The sequence below is a fragment of the Melospiza georgiana genome, chromosome Z (genome assembly GCF_028018845.1).
Source record: "Melospiza georgiana isolate bMelGeo1 chromosome Z, bMelGeo1.pri, whole genome shotgun sequence".
Taxonomy (NCBI): Eukaryota; Metazoa; Chordata; class Aves; order Passeriformes; family Passerellidae; genus Melospiza; species Melospiza georgiana.
In genome coordinates, this window is record NC_080465.1 from 43,776,201 (window position 1) to 43,790,184 (window position 13,984).

Consider the following 13,984-nt stretch of genomic DNA (forward strand, 5'->3'; position numbering starts at 1 on the left):
AGTGAGTATTTGCATACTGCTGTTAGGTGTCCATATAATGTCAAACATTCAGGGCTAAGCAACAAACATGTTACACTTTAACACCTACAAATTACATCAATGAAAAGCTATCACTAGGCAGAAATTATCCTACACTAGAAGACAGGAATTTAGAAAGACTGTGCTAAGAATGACATCTGACCATGATTCAAAACACCATTAGGTATCCAAAGCCTTCAGAACCAAAGACTTCAAACATTTAGTTTCAACTAATTTAAGGATCACAAGAAGAGTTGCTATCAATGCCATCCTTAGTACTCAGAACACATTGGTTTCCAAAGCAGTATACTACGCTTAAAACAGAAACCCGTTATTCCAGTCCCAGGACAATACTCACACACCTAGTTTTAAAAGCAGGGATTTTTCCATATTTTCAGGCAGCTACACACAAGGTTAGACAAAACAGGGCTTTCTTCTCCTCAGACAGAATGATAAAGCCCTAATGAAATTAATTTAAACTAACATAACTAAAGTGATTCAGAAATTGAATTCTTGTTTGGTGAGAATAACCTATAAGGTGGTTACAGAAAAAGCTGAATCCCCACGACTACAGAAATATCTACATGAATTCAATATGGCTCAGGGTATGCTCTCCTTTTTAACTCTCTCTGACCAATCTTGCACGCTTAGGATAAAACCCAGATCCTTGAAGTTAAGAGTAATGATTCTTTGAATTTACATCAGTACTGTTATACAATTGTTCTTGCTTAAACCTACCGTAATGTTCTCAGAAGTGTCATTGCTGGCAATTCTGTAAAGCATAATTTTCCTCTATTTTAATGAGGTTAAAATTACTTCAAATAGTATTTGCTGAACTGACATTCAGTACAATTTGACAGGTTTGTATTGTATTTTCTAATTAAAAAACTTGAATTTCAGGGAAGAAACAAGAAGTCCAACCCCTTACAGAAGAACTTCACTGTAACCAGAACAAAATTATCTTGCTGGTTGACAAGAGTTCAATAAGCATTTGGACATACTCCTGGGCACATGGTGTGATCCTGCGGGATGGTTCTGTGCAGGGCAAGAAGTTGGCCTCAATAGTGCCTGTGGGTCCCTTCCAAGCCCCTTTCAACTCAGTATATTCTGAAATTCTGCTTTTAATTAGGAATCAAGGTAAACCCCCACATCTTTCTACTGCACTTTTGTTTTACAAGGGAATAAACCACGGATATCTGTGAAAACTTTGAAAGGCAGAAGCCTAAGCTAAATGAAGCGCTTGCCAAAAAAATTTATTTGAAAAGTGTTAAACATCCTGTGGCCCAACTAGTTTCCAGTTGGGTTGCCCATGTTCCTGCATTTTTGGATTAAAAAGAAATTAATGAAGACTGCTACCGTTATTTCTTGCACAACAATGTTCAGCTCTGAGATCTGAGAATTTAAAGCAGTTGCTAGTTACAACAAAAATGTAAAAAAGAACTATGTCAGACCACGAAAATCAGTTTCAACAATTCCTTCTTATCGTAATGTAAACAGGAATTCCTGTCAGAGATACTCATGGGACAGCTTTCAGTAGGTTTTAACCTTTGGTGGCCTTAGAATAAAAGGCATTCGACTTTTAATACAGGCACACTGTAATAAAGCAGAGTTTGGACATACAGAGGAATCAGAACTTAAACATTTCACATACCTCCTTTGTATCACAAACTGCTCACTGTCTGTGTCTGTTCAATAGCAGTACAAGAGAATTTTTCTAATTCCTGATTACCAGCAACAAAGTACCAAGGAAATTACAGAAGTAGGTGGTATTTCTGAAGAATAGGGAGAGAGAAATTTGCACTTCTCGGCTTCCAGTCAAATCTTTATGTTACATACTTTTTCCTTGCTTTCTCTAAAAACATTCACATTCTGCCAGTTTCTCTACACAATAACTTCCCTGATAAAGGGAGTCTATCTAACATACATTCTGAATAAAATTTGTATCTTTTATTAATAATATATCAAGTTTAAAAGAAAAGGGAGAAAAATTGTTTTTATAGTTGATCTGATATGCAAATTAAAAAACAATGAACATATTAAACAAGGCTCATCCCCCTAATTTGGTTGCTCATTCTCACATTGCTAAAACATTACTTTTTCCTTCCTTAGGAATTTATGTTCAAGTGCTCCTTCCTGCGTAATTTCTTGATTGAGTTATCAAGAAAGTGTTGAAGGAGGGAGAAGGATGGTTGATTATTAAGGTCTGCTTCCTCTCTAGGTAGGCACAATGTAAATGATGCGTCACTAGCAGCTTGCATGTAAGCAACACCTTCAACACAGTCTGAAATGTTATCAAGGACACCTTCAACACAGTCTGAAATGTTATTTTGTTAAAGAGGAGTTGGTTACATAACAATGAAAGACCCCAATGGGATCTGTATTAATAAAATATTAAGCTAACTACTAAACAATAAAGGGAGAGGGAATAAACAAGAAGCCACTGGTTGCATGGAGTACAGACCTGACAGAAAGTCCACTCAGGACTGTAATTGCTGTTGGGATCTTGGTTTTACCTCCCGGATAATGTCTGGACAGCAAGAGACAAGATGGGCACCAGCTCTGTGTGTGTGTGTGTTCGGGTACATTTCCTCTAAATCAAGAGCTGTGGATGTATATACAGATGCCAAAAGCTTGCATGGGTTCAGAAAGTCAGTGAAGAAGTTAAAGTTGAAAAAAGTATATAGTTCCTATATGAAAATACATGACCTCAGTCGCAGGAGTTTCTTCAGCCACAAATGCTGAAGATTTGCAAGTTTTCACAAAAGTTTCCTAGACATGTGCCACGAAGAATTGCCATAGTGAGAGGGTTCCTGGCTAGACAGATCCTTCATCTGTGGAAGAACAACCACTCCATTTTCTCCCAAACAAGTTATTCCTTACTAACTCCTTATGCTATTTTACCCATCTATCTCAAACATGGAAATAATTCCAAGTCCAAGTGGAAACTCACATTAGTTTAAAACACATACTTAAAAATCCACCTGTTTGTGAGACAAATGGAATTATTGCTCCTTCATGTTCTACACTGGCTTCATATCCAATTCTAAATCCATTTCAAAACAATATTTTCTGAACTATTTATCATACATTTTTGTAACCATTTCTCTCCATGACTTATCCTATCTTATGTCAGAAGACGTCTCCAGAGCAAAGCTTTTGGAATTAAGCTACCTACACCTTGTGGACCCAATTTATAAGATTGCTTAGAATTAAAGTTTCAGCCTTGCTACTTCAGCTGAAAACACAAGCCTCCCCCAGGCATGATACTTCATTATTTCTATGCTGGAGACAAATATCAAATATGATTTTCATTAAAAATTCTGAAATAGTGTGGAAGATATAGTGAATGTATGTTTTTTCTTATCTGTAGAATAATTTTTGCAATTACATCAACATTGTTTAGACTACAGCAGTACCCACAACACACTAGGGGTATTAAAAATCATAAAACTAACCAGCTCTTGTCCCTGAAGAAATGATGAAAGGGGAGTGAATAAGGCTGTACCTAGAAATTAGGCCACCTGACATAAGTATGATATAGCAAATTTATGCAGCTCTTTCTTTAACAGAAGAATCACACATTTTTAAGCTTTATTCCTTGCTTGGCTTGGCTTGCTTTGAGAGATGTTTAGCTACCATAGTTTCCCACAGCATTAATCACTCCTATTATGTATTATTTTAATGAAGGGGGTACCTAGATGCTTTATTTCCATTCTCATTGAATTTTATTTCCATTCTCACTGAATTTGCTTCTACAAGTTGAAATTTGTGGCAACAAATGAGAATATGAGGAAAAGCCACTCTCACTAAAACAAGAATGGGCTGAAACAGAATTTTTACCACGCATCAGCACCACCAATGAAAAAATGCACAGCGCACATATGCTGGGTAAATGACAAAACAAGAGAATAAAGGAGAGCAATGGAAGCATCCTGGCTACTTTAAAAGGTAGTTTCCAACAAAGCTGAATCAACACCAGCTTCAATGGAACAAGCAGAAACAACAAAAATATGTCACAAAGTATCTCCATCCCAGAAAAATTAGGTGGAAGTAGGACTTATTTTCGACACAGAAAAACAGAGAATATAACCTATTCTTAAAATGCAGGTGATTGCCTTTTAAACTAATGTGGTTCTCTTATTAAAAAATAAAGAAGAAGAAGGGTTACTTTAAAAACTATACTTAATAAAAACCTTTCAACAAAAGAAAATCAGATGCAAAGTAAAGCTTGTGTGTCTTGAATATAAATACAACTTTAAAAATGAAGGCAAATGTTCCTTCTCACAAACATCTGCTTTTGTAATTAATATTCCTTGTCATATACATGAGAAAGAGTTTAAATTGCTAAATCTGTAATTTCTAAACTGTAAGAGATGTTTTGCAGGAGTTTTTAAGGGAATCAATAAACACAACTATACAGCGAGGCCTTCTGTTTCTCCCAAATACTTCTCTGAAGAGTTGCCAGCTGCCAAACATTTTGACTAGCAGCGTATTTATACAGTGATGTGGGATGTGTGTAACTAGCAAGCAGTTTAATGAATAAGATTTCTTTAAAGAAGAGATGGACAATAAAAACCATCAATTCTGAGAGCAATAACTAACAAAGCACACATTCAAGTCTTTGGATGGACTCACTTTCTCACAAAATTACCCTGAACTGAAGCTACAGTCTGCTTTGCACTCTAAAGATACCATTGGAAATAGATGCTCACAACTATGGGGAAAGCTTTATATGGGATTTGTACCTCACTAGACAGAAGAAAACCAAAAAAAGGTAAAAGTGTTGATTTAAGAACAAACTCTGACAAATGCCCTTCCCAGGATCATGAACATCTCTTGCCTGCATGCATTCATTGCCAAGAAAAATTCACAGTAGTTACTGAACTCAAGAGCAATATTAACAGCATTAATAGATTTGTTTAAGCACCAGAGATCACTTCTCTGAGAAATTCAGTTTCGACTTATCAATGGGCTTGAAAATTATTTTTAGGAAAAGAAACAAAATGAAAACAAGTACTGTAATACCGTGTAAGGCCAGCTTTCTAATAAAATAAGCTTAATCTCCCCCAATTGTTCAGATTAAAAAAAAAATCCATTCTTGCCTATGCAGTGGAATGAAAAACTTACTAAAAAAGCTATAAAGAGACTTTTATGTTTTATTTTTTGGATAGTGGGCAAACACAATAATAAGAGCTTCCAAAGACCACCTAAATACAGCATAGGCAACACCCTAGCTTCTCTACCATGTGGACATGTGGGCCAAGCGACTTCCTCCTGTGACTTCTACTGCCTGCACATGCTATCTCAGCAGCTTTTGATCACAATCCTGCATCACATTAATGGTTTAGAATAGACGTATTATTTTCTCTGCAAATAGGCCAGAAATTAGTCTTCATTTAAAGATATTCCTCTGCTGGTTTTTTTGTCAAGTCTTAGATAGGGCTTAAGTGTGTAGCTTAAAGGTGATAAATAGTACATTAGAATTTTTTGCCTTTTTTTTTCCCCAAAAGAAACAATGTGTTGTCTTATACAGATACTACAGATACTTATTTTTGAAAAGACCAGGCCTTGTTTCAATTACACTACAGGAAAGAGAATTTTATTTTTCTTCCTAACAGAGCATATGTTTTTTGTCTCCCTTGTGACCACTCAGGTTGCTGCATTCTTCTTTGAACCACCACTGAGCTACACCCCACAGTCCCGTTGACATGCCTGGCAAATTGTTCCAGACAAGCTCTTCCGAGAGGGCTTCCTGGAATTTCTCCAAAGATTCATCCAGCACTGTATTTGGCTGTTATTAAGCAGTTTTCACTCCAGTACTTCTCTTCATTTTGCATTTTTTTTGTTCAAATAATAAAGAGCTACCCATAAGTCCCCTTGCAAGGGAAAAAAAAAATCACTCCTGCTCACTACTTGAGTAAGACAGTAGGAATACTTCACAAACATACTCATCATTTACATAAACTGTCCTTAACTTCAACTCATTCTGCACCGTCCATTCCGCAGAGATGATACAAGTGTGTTTAACCATGTGATACATATTATACAAGCTTGATTACAGTATTAGAACTTAATTTTAAGTATATGTCCTAATAATCTTAATTCTCAAGGTAAATTTAACAACGGTTTTTGGCATTTGTAGGACAAGGAGTAATATGGAAAATCTTTATGAAAATAATTTTAGAAAATACAAAAGTAATTATTTAATTCCTACTAGAACAATAACAATCTCAAGGAAAAAAATTCTTTTCCAGTCAACAATCCAATATGGTATTTCCAAACTCTTTTTCTCTGTATACCTCAGTGCACAACAAATTCTGCATAAATTTTAGCAGTAAGTTACAGAAGACCAAAAATGCTTGATATCACACACACACACACACACACACAAAATTAAACATGTTAAATGTTTTATGTTACTGAGGTTTGCAAATTTAAATGCTTCTTGGATACCTATATTCATTTTTTAAAATAGCTATCCAAAATTTTAATACATTTGTATGTATATAACTCCTATACCCACTGAGCAAGAAATAACCAATCAACATTTAGGATTTAACTGATTAGGAATCAGTCAAAAAAGAAAAAAAAGAGAAAAGGTGAGAGAAATCAGGTGCAATGAAGTGCTGTGTGCCAAGAAAATCTCTGACTGTGAAAATACTTTACAATCTATTCAGAACACAGCCCAAATATATAATTTGAAATAATAAATCTGCAAGGGCAAAGAAAGAAAAAACTTTAACTATCTAGAATTACATAAATACAATTAGGTATTGTGAATCAATTCAGTATTTTTTATCATGTACTCATGATAACTTTAATCAACTACTAGAGTCTTTAAAGATCTAGTATAACATTTCTGGTTCCTGGCTACCAACACCGAGGTCTCCTTTTTCCTGAAAATAATTACAAAACACTTGCCAAATAATCCTTATGTACCTACAGTACTTCTCAAATCCAGTATCGGTATGCCTCAGCTTTTTTTTTCCACCTGTACTTTAGCTCCTAGTCTTTTTTTGAATTGATTAATTTCTCTAAAACTGCACTAGAAAACTCCCATGCTCTTTGATTTCTCCTCAAGGGCCCCTGCAGTAAGCTGATCTAGCACACATCTGTCTGATATGCAAACTGTGCCAAGCTCTGTTTGAAAGCCCTGTCTAAAGCCACAAAATATTTTTGAAGTGAGTACAAACCAGAAGAAAAAAAACAACTTCAATTTATTTTATAATTCAGGGTATTTCAATATGTTATCAAAATAAAGCATCTTCAAAATTAGGTAAAAAAACCTTTTAAGCTTCTGCTACTCCTGAAACAAAAAGCTGCTACCATCCTAAAGCCATCAACTGTACGTAACCTAACATGAAATATGTGCATAAAAAGTTTGAAGGGGAAATGTTGTCAATAATGACTCCCATTCCAGTTTCTTGTTTCTGATTAATATACTAATGGTTTTGTGAAGATAAGAGTGAAAACTAAGGTAGTTTCTCTTTGCTAAATGGAACAGAATCTCTCCTATATGCTCCCTCATTGCATTAAAAAAAAAAACTGTTGTAACTCAGAAGGATTTTCAGCTTCCAAGTGCATCCCCCAACCCTCCCTACCAAACAGAAGAGACATGTCCATATGGTAAACAGACAATAATAAGAGGACAGGATAAGGCTGACATATGACCAAAAGTATGCTGGGAAGCTCTGAATTTTACACATTAAATTTTCTAAGGGCAGAGACTATCCAACAGCTGGCAGCACCTAGGTGTTTTCATTCAGTAAAAGCATTCAGAAGTTTATTCTGCATACATTTGGGTTTCTTCCTCTACTTCTGGAAGCAGCATGACTCTCTTAGAACAAGTCTAGTGCTATTACCAAAATAATATTATGGATCTAATTAGAAGTCATATTTATAGCAGCTTTTGGAAGAAAAAAAGCAGGAAGTAGGGATGCTTTTACTGTGCTTACAGATACACTTTATAAGCAGCAACCAGTCAAAACCACACGTCAGAGGTATGGAAAGATCTGACCTCAGACCTGCTACATTTGTACTTTAGGCTGCAAGTTGTAATGGAAGAAAAGAGGATGCTATCCCAACAGTGAAGACAGGAGCTGGTGGAAAACTAGTTTCATATTTATTGCTGATCAGAGCCATACACAAGAAAAGATATCACTGACTTCACATGAAGCAGAGGTAATGAGGTGCATACGGCCCACAAGGAGACTGATAACCATAGGGGAGCATCATTTCACTTTTCTAGAGTGTCATTTGAGAGAGAAGAAATTACTACTTTGACCATATAAGCTTTTTGCTTTCTTTTAAAAAGAAAAACGAAAAACAAAAAAGAAAAACAACCCAAAACCCCACTTCCAGGGATAGGAAGCTGCCAAAACTTAGACTTAAAATGCAAACAGCAGAGACCTAATCTAATATACAGGCATTAAAGCCCCAGGGTTCTTCCCAGAACCCATATTTTCCATCCTAATATCCTGTACCCCCTTTTTCTTGGAGTTTATTTGAGAGGAAGCTGCTCTGATTGCTTTCTGTCACTCCTCTGGCACACAATAAACAGAGCAATCTGGAGTTAATTTAAGCCGTTTAGCACATCAGGATACAGCTGGGAAAGGTTTTGAGAGAAAGGCTGGGGAGAAAGAACAGGGCTGCACACAGTCCAGCCCAGCCTGTACACAGGAAGGTGGTGCAGATGGGCACCTTCCAACACAATCACCTGCAGACAGGGAAAACTGCCCCATGATCAAACTCTCCAGTCAGCACAGGAACGGCAGAAACCTTGGTGCAAGGAATTTAGAAATCCATTCCTAAAAGCAGGAGTGGTAGGGCCACTCCTTCACGTAAGGAGTATTACAGCTGATCCTTGGCCATCCAGTAGTAACCCAATCCCCCCTCTGTGTCTACCACTTTAATATTTCACCCTCTATAAGCCAGATGTCTTTTTTTCTTCTTAAGTTTAGACACATGCATTGGTTTTACACTGTGCAAAGGATGACTTGATTCCGGCCATTGGACAGATTTACATCTGTTTTTTACATCACTTTTGTTTGAGTTCTTAATCTCTCGGGGCCCTTGCTATATCCAGAATATATCGACTGAGTTCATTACCAGAAAGAAACACATACCTGCTGGCAAAATAATATAAAAACAAAACAAAAGTCTTTATTTATTACTTACCACAGGGGACATTTTTAAAAAGTGCAGCATACACCTTAGGAAGAAGTATGCGTCCATATACTAATTCTCACACCGAGCACATAAACCACAAAAACTGAAACTCTTTACTCCAAAGAGTGAAGAAAATAACATTCTTTATAATACTAGTCTTACAGAGGGGATGAGAAAGGCTAATCATTTTGTGATCAGTTGTAACAGTTTTGCTTGCTGTAGGCTGTGTCATTCTCTGAGAGATTTTGATCATAAAATAAATAGGTAATTTTATTGAACAATGTGGAAATGCAACCATTTTCTCATCTTGTACAGGCACGTCCAGCATTGTCTAAGGCTCTCCCAACAGGCACCTCAGCTTTTGTTAAATGCAACCAAGTTTGCAGGCGAGGAAAGGGGTTATTTTATAAGTTAATATGGTGATAGAGAAACACAAGTAATGGAGAGTAATGGAAGTTTACATAAATAATATCTGTTCCCTCTAACGACCGAAGCAGGGTTTTTAACCAGTTTCCATATATCCGTTCTTCAGCAATGGATTATGTTTTCCAGGCAGGGAATTGGCAAGTAAGCTATTTGCTGAATAAGTGATTCAGAGTATGTTTTGCTTGTTATTCCTTTCTTTAACAACTTTGCTTGGTTACAAGAAACAATGGCTAAATAATATACCGCTGAATCTAAAAAAAGGATGTTAAGCTGGACAAAACTGAGCCTATATTCTCCAAAAAACAGAAAAAAATTGCATTTAGAGCTGTGCCTTATACTCTCCTCTCTTTCATTCTGTCACATCAATGCTACATTCAAGAGAGTAACAAGAAGGAACACTTAAATTCAAAATTTTTAACTTATTAATGATTATTTTATTCCAATGTTGTTATTTTTTCCCCCAGCTACATGCCAAAACATGCCCTCTTTAATTACTCCCATGTTTGAATCTCTGCAATCTGCCTGCACCACGCTAGTTCAGTAAGGTCACCAGCAATTTCCTCTTGGCAAGATCCAACCTTTCTCCAATATCATCATCCTTGAACTTTCTGCCACTTTAGATCATATTTCCTGAATCCTGAAGTTGTGAAATCTCTCCTCTTGGCAACATCTAGCTGTACAGACCACATTCAGTCCTCAAATATACACTATAACTCTCAGACATTTTTAAAGGGAGCTGTTCATATGCACAACAGAAATGACTCTGGACTTCAACAGAATAGTCAAATTGCATATTTTGCTCTTTGTGGGCATTATAGTTTTAATGGTTTTGTGCCTAATGATCATTCCCTAGAAACATTTGCCCAGGAAACTCTATCCTTTACAGGGTATTTTTTTTCTATTTCCATTCCCAAAAGTGGGAAATAAGCAGAAAAGCCAAAATGCACTAACAGATTCCTCTGCTCAAAGACAGTATTTCATTATACACAGAGCTTTAGGCCTGGATGGTCAAATGATTCACAGTACACCCATACTTCTGAAATAGGCAAGTCCTATCATTTTCAGAAGACATCTTGTCTTCTTTTCTCTGTGAATTTCTTATCTAATATAGTGATATTAAAGCTATAAAGCACATGTGCTTTGTGATTTAACCTATGCTTGCCAAATTAATTTCTCCACTATTTCTTGACATTTCTGATGCCACCAGCAGTCAGAATTTATAACCTCATTTGTATCACTAATCAAACCACCCACATGATCCTTCCTCAGCCTGCTTAGTCCAACCTGCATTAAGAAGTATTAAGTCATAGGGTAGGTCACTGCAAAGGAGGGGTGGCTAGAGGTGATGGTGGCATCTCAAGTGGTGAGGTCCCCTAATCTCCACATTTACAGCTGCAGTTTTACCTTCCTTGAAAAGGACTTCTGCCCTCATGAGTAACCACTACCGGACTCATATATTAGTGAGTCCAGAAGTCATATATTCCCTCTACTCCCACTTTAGCAAGGAAGTTTTACTAAATCCTATTTCAGATTTCTCTCGGGATTTCAGAATACTTGACCCGTTAAATTAGGCAAGGTCTTCAGGTCCATGTTTTCCCAAAGCCTATCTCCGCATTTGCCTTAGGCTGCAGGAAGGCTCTGACTGAACTAATTTAAAGAACAGAGGTAATTAAAACCTCTCAGATCACACAAGGGGTAAACAATCTCTGAAAAAGGCTGATATGATTGTAAGTATGCTTACTCTTCACACACTTATGTCAAAATTATCTAGATTAATAAATTGAAACCACTGTAGCTATTTAAAATTCAAAGTACCCAAGGTCACTTGGAGATAATCACAAGAAGCTACATGCAGGCCCTGAGCAGCTGAGAGACCTCAGGGGCAACAGACTGTGAAAGGAGGCACCTGTTGGCAGAAAAAGCCCCTAACCTAAACCTTAGCCCCATACATCAGCATCACTGTCTACAGAGCTATTCTGCTGCCTGAGACATGCACTTTTCCTTTTAATTTTTTGGGGGTTTTTTGTTTTGTTTTGTTGTTGTTGGGTTTTTGTTTGGTTGGTCGTTGTTGCTGGGGTTTTTTGCCTTTGTATTCTTTCTGGTACCTTTGACTTTCTAATGAACTGTAACAGATGGTGAGCAATAGTTTGTCTCTCCTAGTCAAAAATTTCTAAGTAATAATTTTTTTTTAAACAAAGGCTTTGCTTTTTTAATCCTGTGAAATCACTGGAACACATTTTGATGGCAGCAGAATGTGTGATACATTCAAGAAGGCAGATATCAATTAATATCCTCTGCAGTCAGAACTGCAATTATTTACAACATTACAGAGAAAAGTAATGGAATGCACCTTTTGTTTTTTAACCCCCATGAGTAACAGAAGAATAGTGTTGAAAAAATTTGGACTTAACCAAGAAAACATGCAGAGGATATCTTTCTTTATAGCCACTCGTTACAAATGCTAATTTGATTGTAAAATGTGTTACAATGCTTCTGTGCAAATAGAAAGTAGACTTAAAGCAGACTTAGAGATTCAACTATTAAAACTCTCACTAGGTTCTGCATACCAGATGTCAGCATATGCTACCTCACTGTTGATTTGATAAAGTATACTCTTCCAGGTCATCAGAAGCAGTACAATGCTTCAATACATCCAGTCCTCTGCAGTGACCAGTAACAATCTTCTGCATAGCCTAAACATAGAGATCATCTACATTACAAAAAGTCAGTAACAAAAAATCTGCACTACATTTGCTGCGTTATTTGGTTTTATGTGTTGTAGGTTAAAGCCATTTACTTTAAAATACACGTGAAATTACCACTGCAGACTTCTGTTCTTCCCAACTGGTTCAAGCTACTCTGGAATCTTAACACAGAATTCAAGGTCAGCTCACTTCAATGTACACAAAGCTCTGGCTGTATTTTAACTTGAGAAAACACAATTGGAGGTCAAATGTAAGAGCAAGCACAGGCAGCATTCCACACGGCAGCAGTGCTCAAAGTGCAGATAAAAGAGGGGGTGTTTCTTTCTGCTTAAAGAGAAATGTAAAGATAGATGCTGTTTTGTACGAGACAGATACTCCAGTCATAGGAGGCATGTCTAGAAACAGAGATTTCAAATGGGCATAAAGAGGTTTAAAGAAAGCAGAGAAATTATTAAGACCAAGCTGTAACAACTGAAAAAAAAAACAAACAAGGAACCTTCCAAAAGGAGAGGAAATCAGCTTATTAGTTTCAGTGTTAGGATGAAGAGAGGAAAAAAACCTAGTGGACACTGCAGTAAGAGCTCTCCAAGCCAGTTCCACATCAGACATTTACATCATCTGATACACCTACCTGTGCCAAATCTTAGCATCCACTGCCTAATAACTAACATGCTCATGGATTTCAGTGTTTCTTCTGGTATTTCTGACTCAACAATCTGTAAAACGTATGGCTTCCTTAGCATTCAGCACATGTATATTCTGACCATCTAAATAAATTCTGCTGGTTTTACTCTCCCATTAATTAAGGCAGAGAGTGAAAATCTTACTCTTTTAAAGGACACTAAACTAATATTGCCCACCAATATTGATCCATTATTCTATTCTAACAAGAAATAATGGAAAGTTAAAGAAAGAACAGTTGTGCAGAGCTTCTATTTGGAAGTTCTTACATTATTCTGTAGAGTTTAGCCTAGCAGCATACTTTAGTTCTGGAATATTCGTAAATATATGAAACAGATGTACTAACCAACCCACAGTTTATATGGACACATATGAAAAAAAAAAACAGGGAAGGAAAACAGATCCAAAACATCTCAGCAGGGATTCAAATAACCTTTTTCAGATACTTCTCATTTGACTAAGGCCATCTTACAACACCTGCAATTTCTCCCAAATTCTTAACCCAGACCAGACAACATTGCATTCTTCTTTCCCAAGTGAATCAATGATTGATTTTCCCTGTGTTTCTATAGGGCTGTCACTGATTGACAAAGTAAGTCCATAGGAGAAGAAATATTTCTAAATAAATACTAAAGTTTTGTGTCAGATGGTTCTGGGTTGTTTCAAAGAGTATTTATCAGTTACAAAGGAAACCTAAAAATGTATGTATATAAAAAAATCAAACTTTGCTTTAGTACTATTAAGCAATTATTTAAAAAAATACTGAATTAAAAATTTGTAAAAAACAAAGAAATTAAATTTTGATAATTTTTGAACTGCCATATATAATATAATGTATTGACAGAGTTCTCAGTCCTAAGAGATATGAGACAGGTAAAGAGTGAAGACAGAATCCTCAGTTTTAGGGAAGCAAACGTTCAGCTCTTCAAGAAGCTCGTCAATAGGACCCGCCCTGAGAAAATGCCCTTGTGGGCAAGGGAGCAGAA

The 13,984-nt window shown here is 36.5% G+C and overlaps 1 protein-coding gene across 1 annotated transcript in view; it reads right to left on the reverse strand.

The window, feature by feature from the left end:
• ARSB (arylsulfatase B) overlaps nucleotides 1–13,984 on the reverse strand; it is a 62,538-nt gene that overhangs the window by 32,331 nt on the left and 16,223 nt on the right. The gene's annotated exons all lie outside the window — the stretch shown is intronic.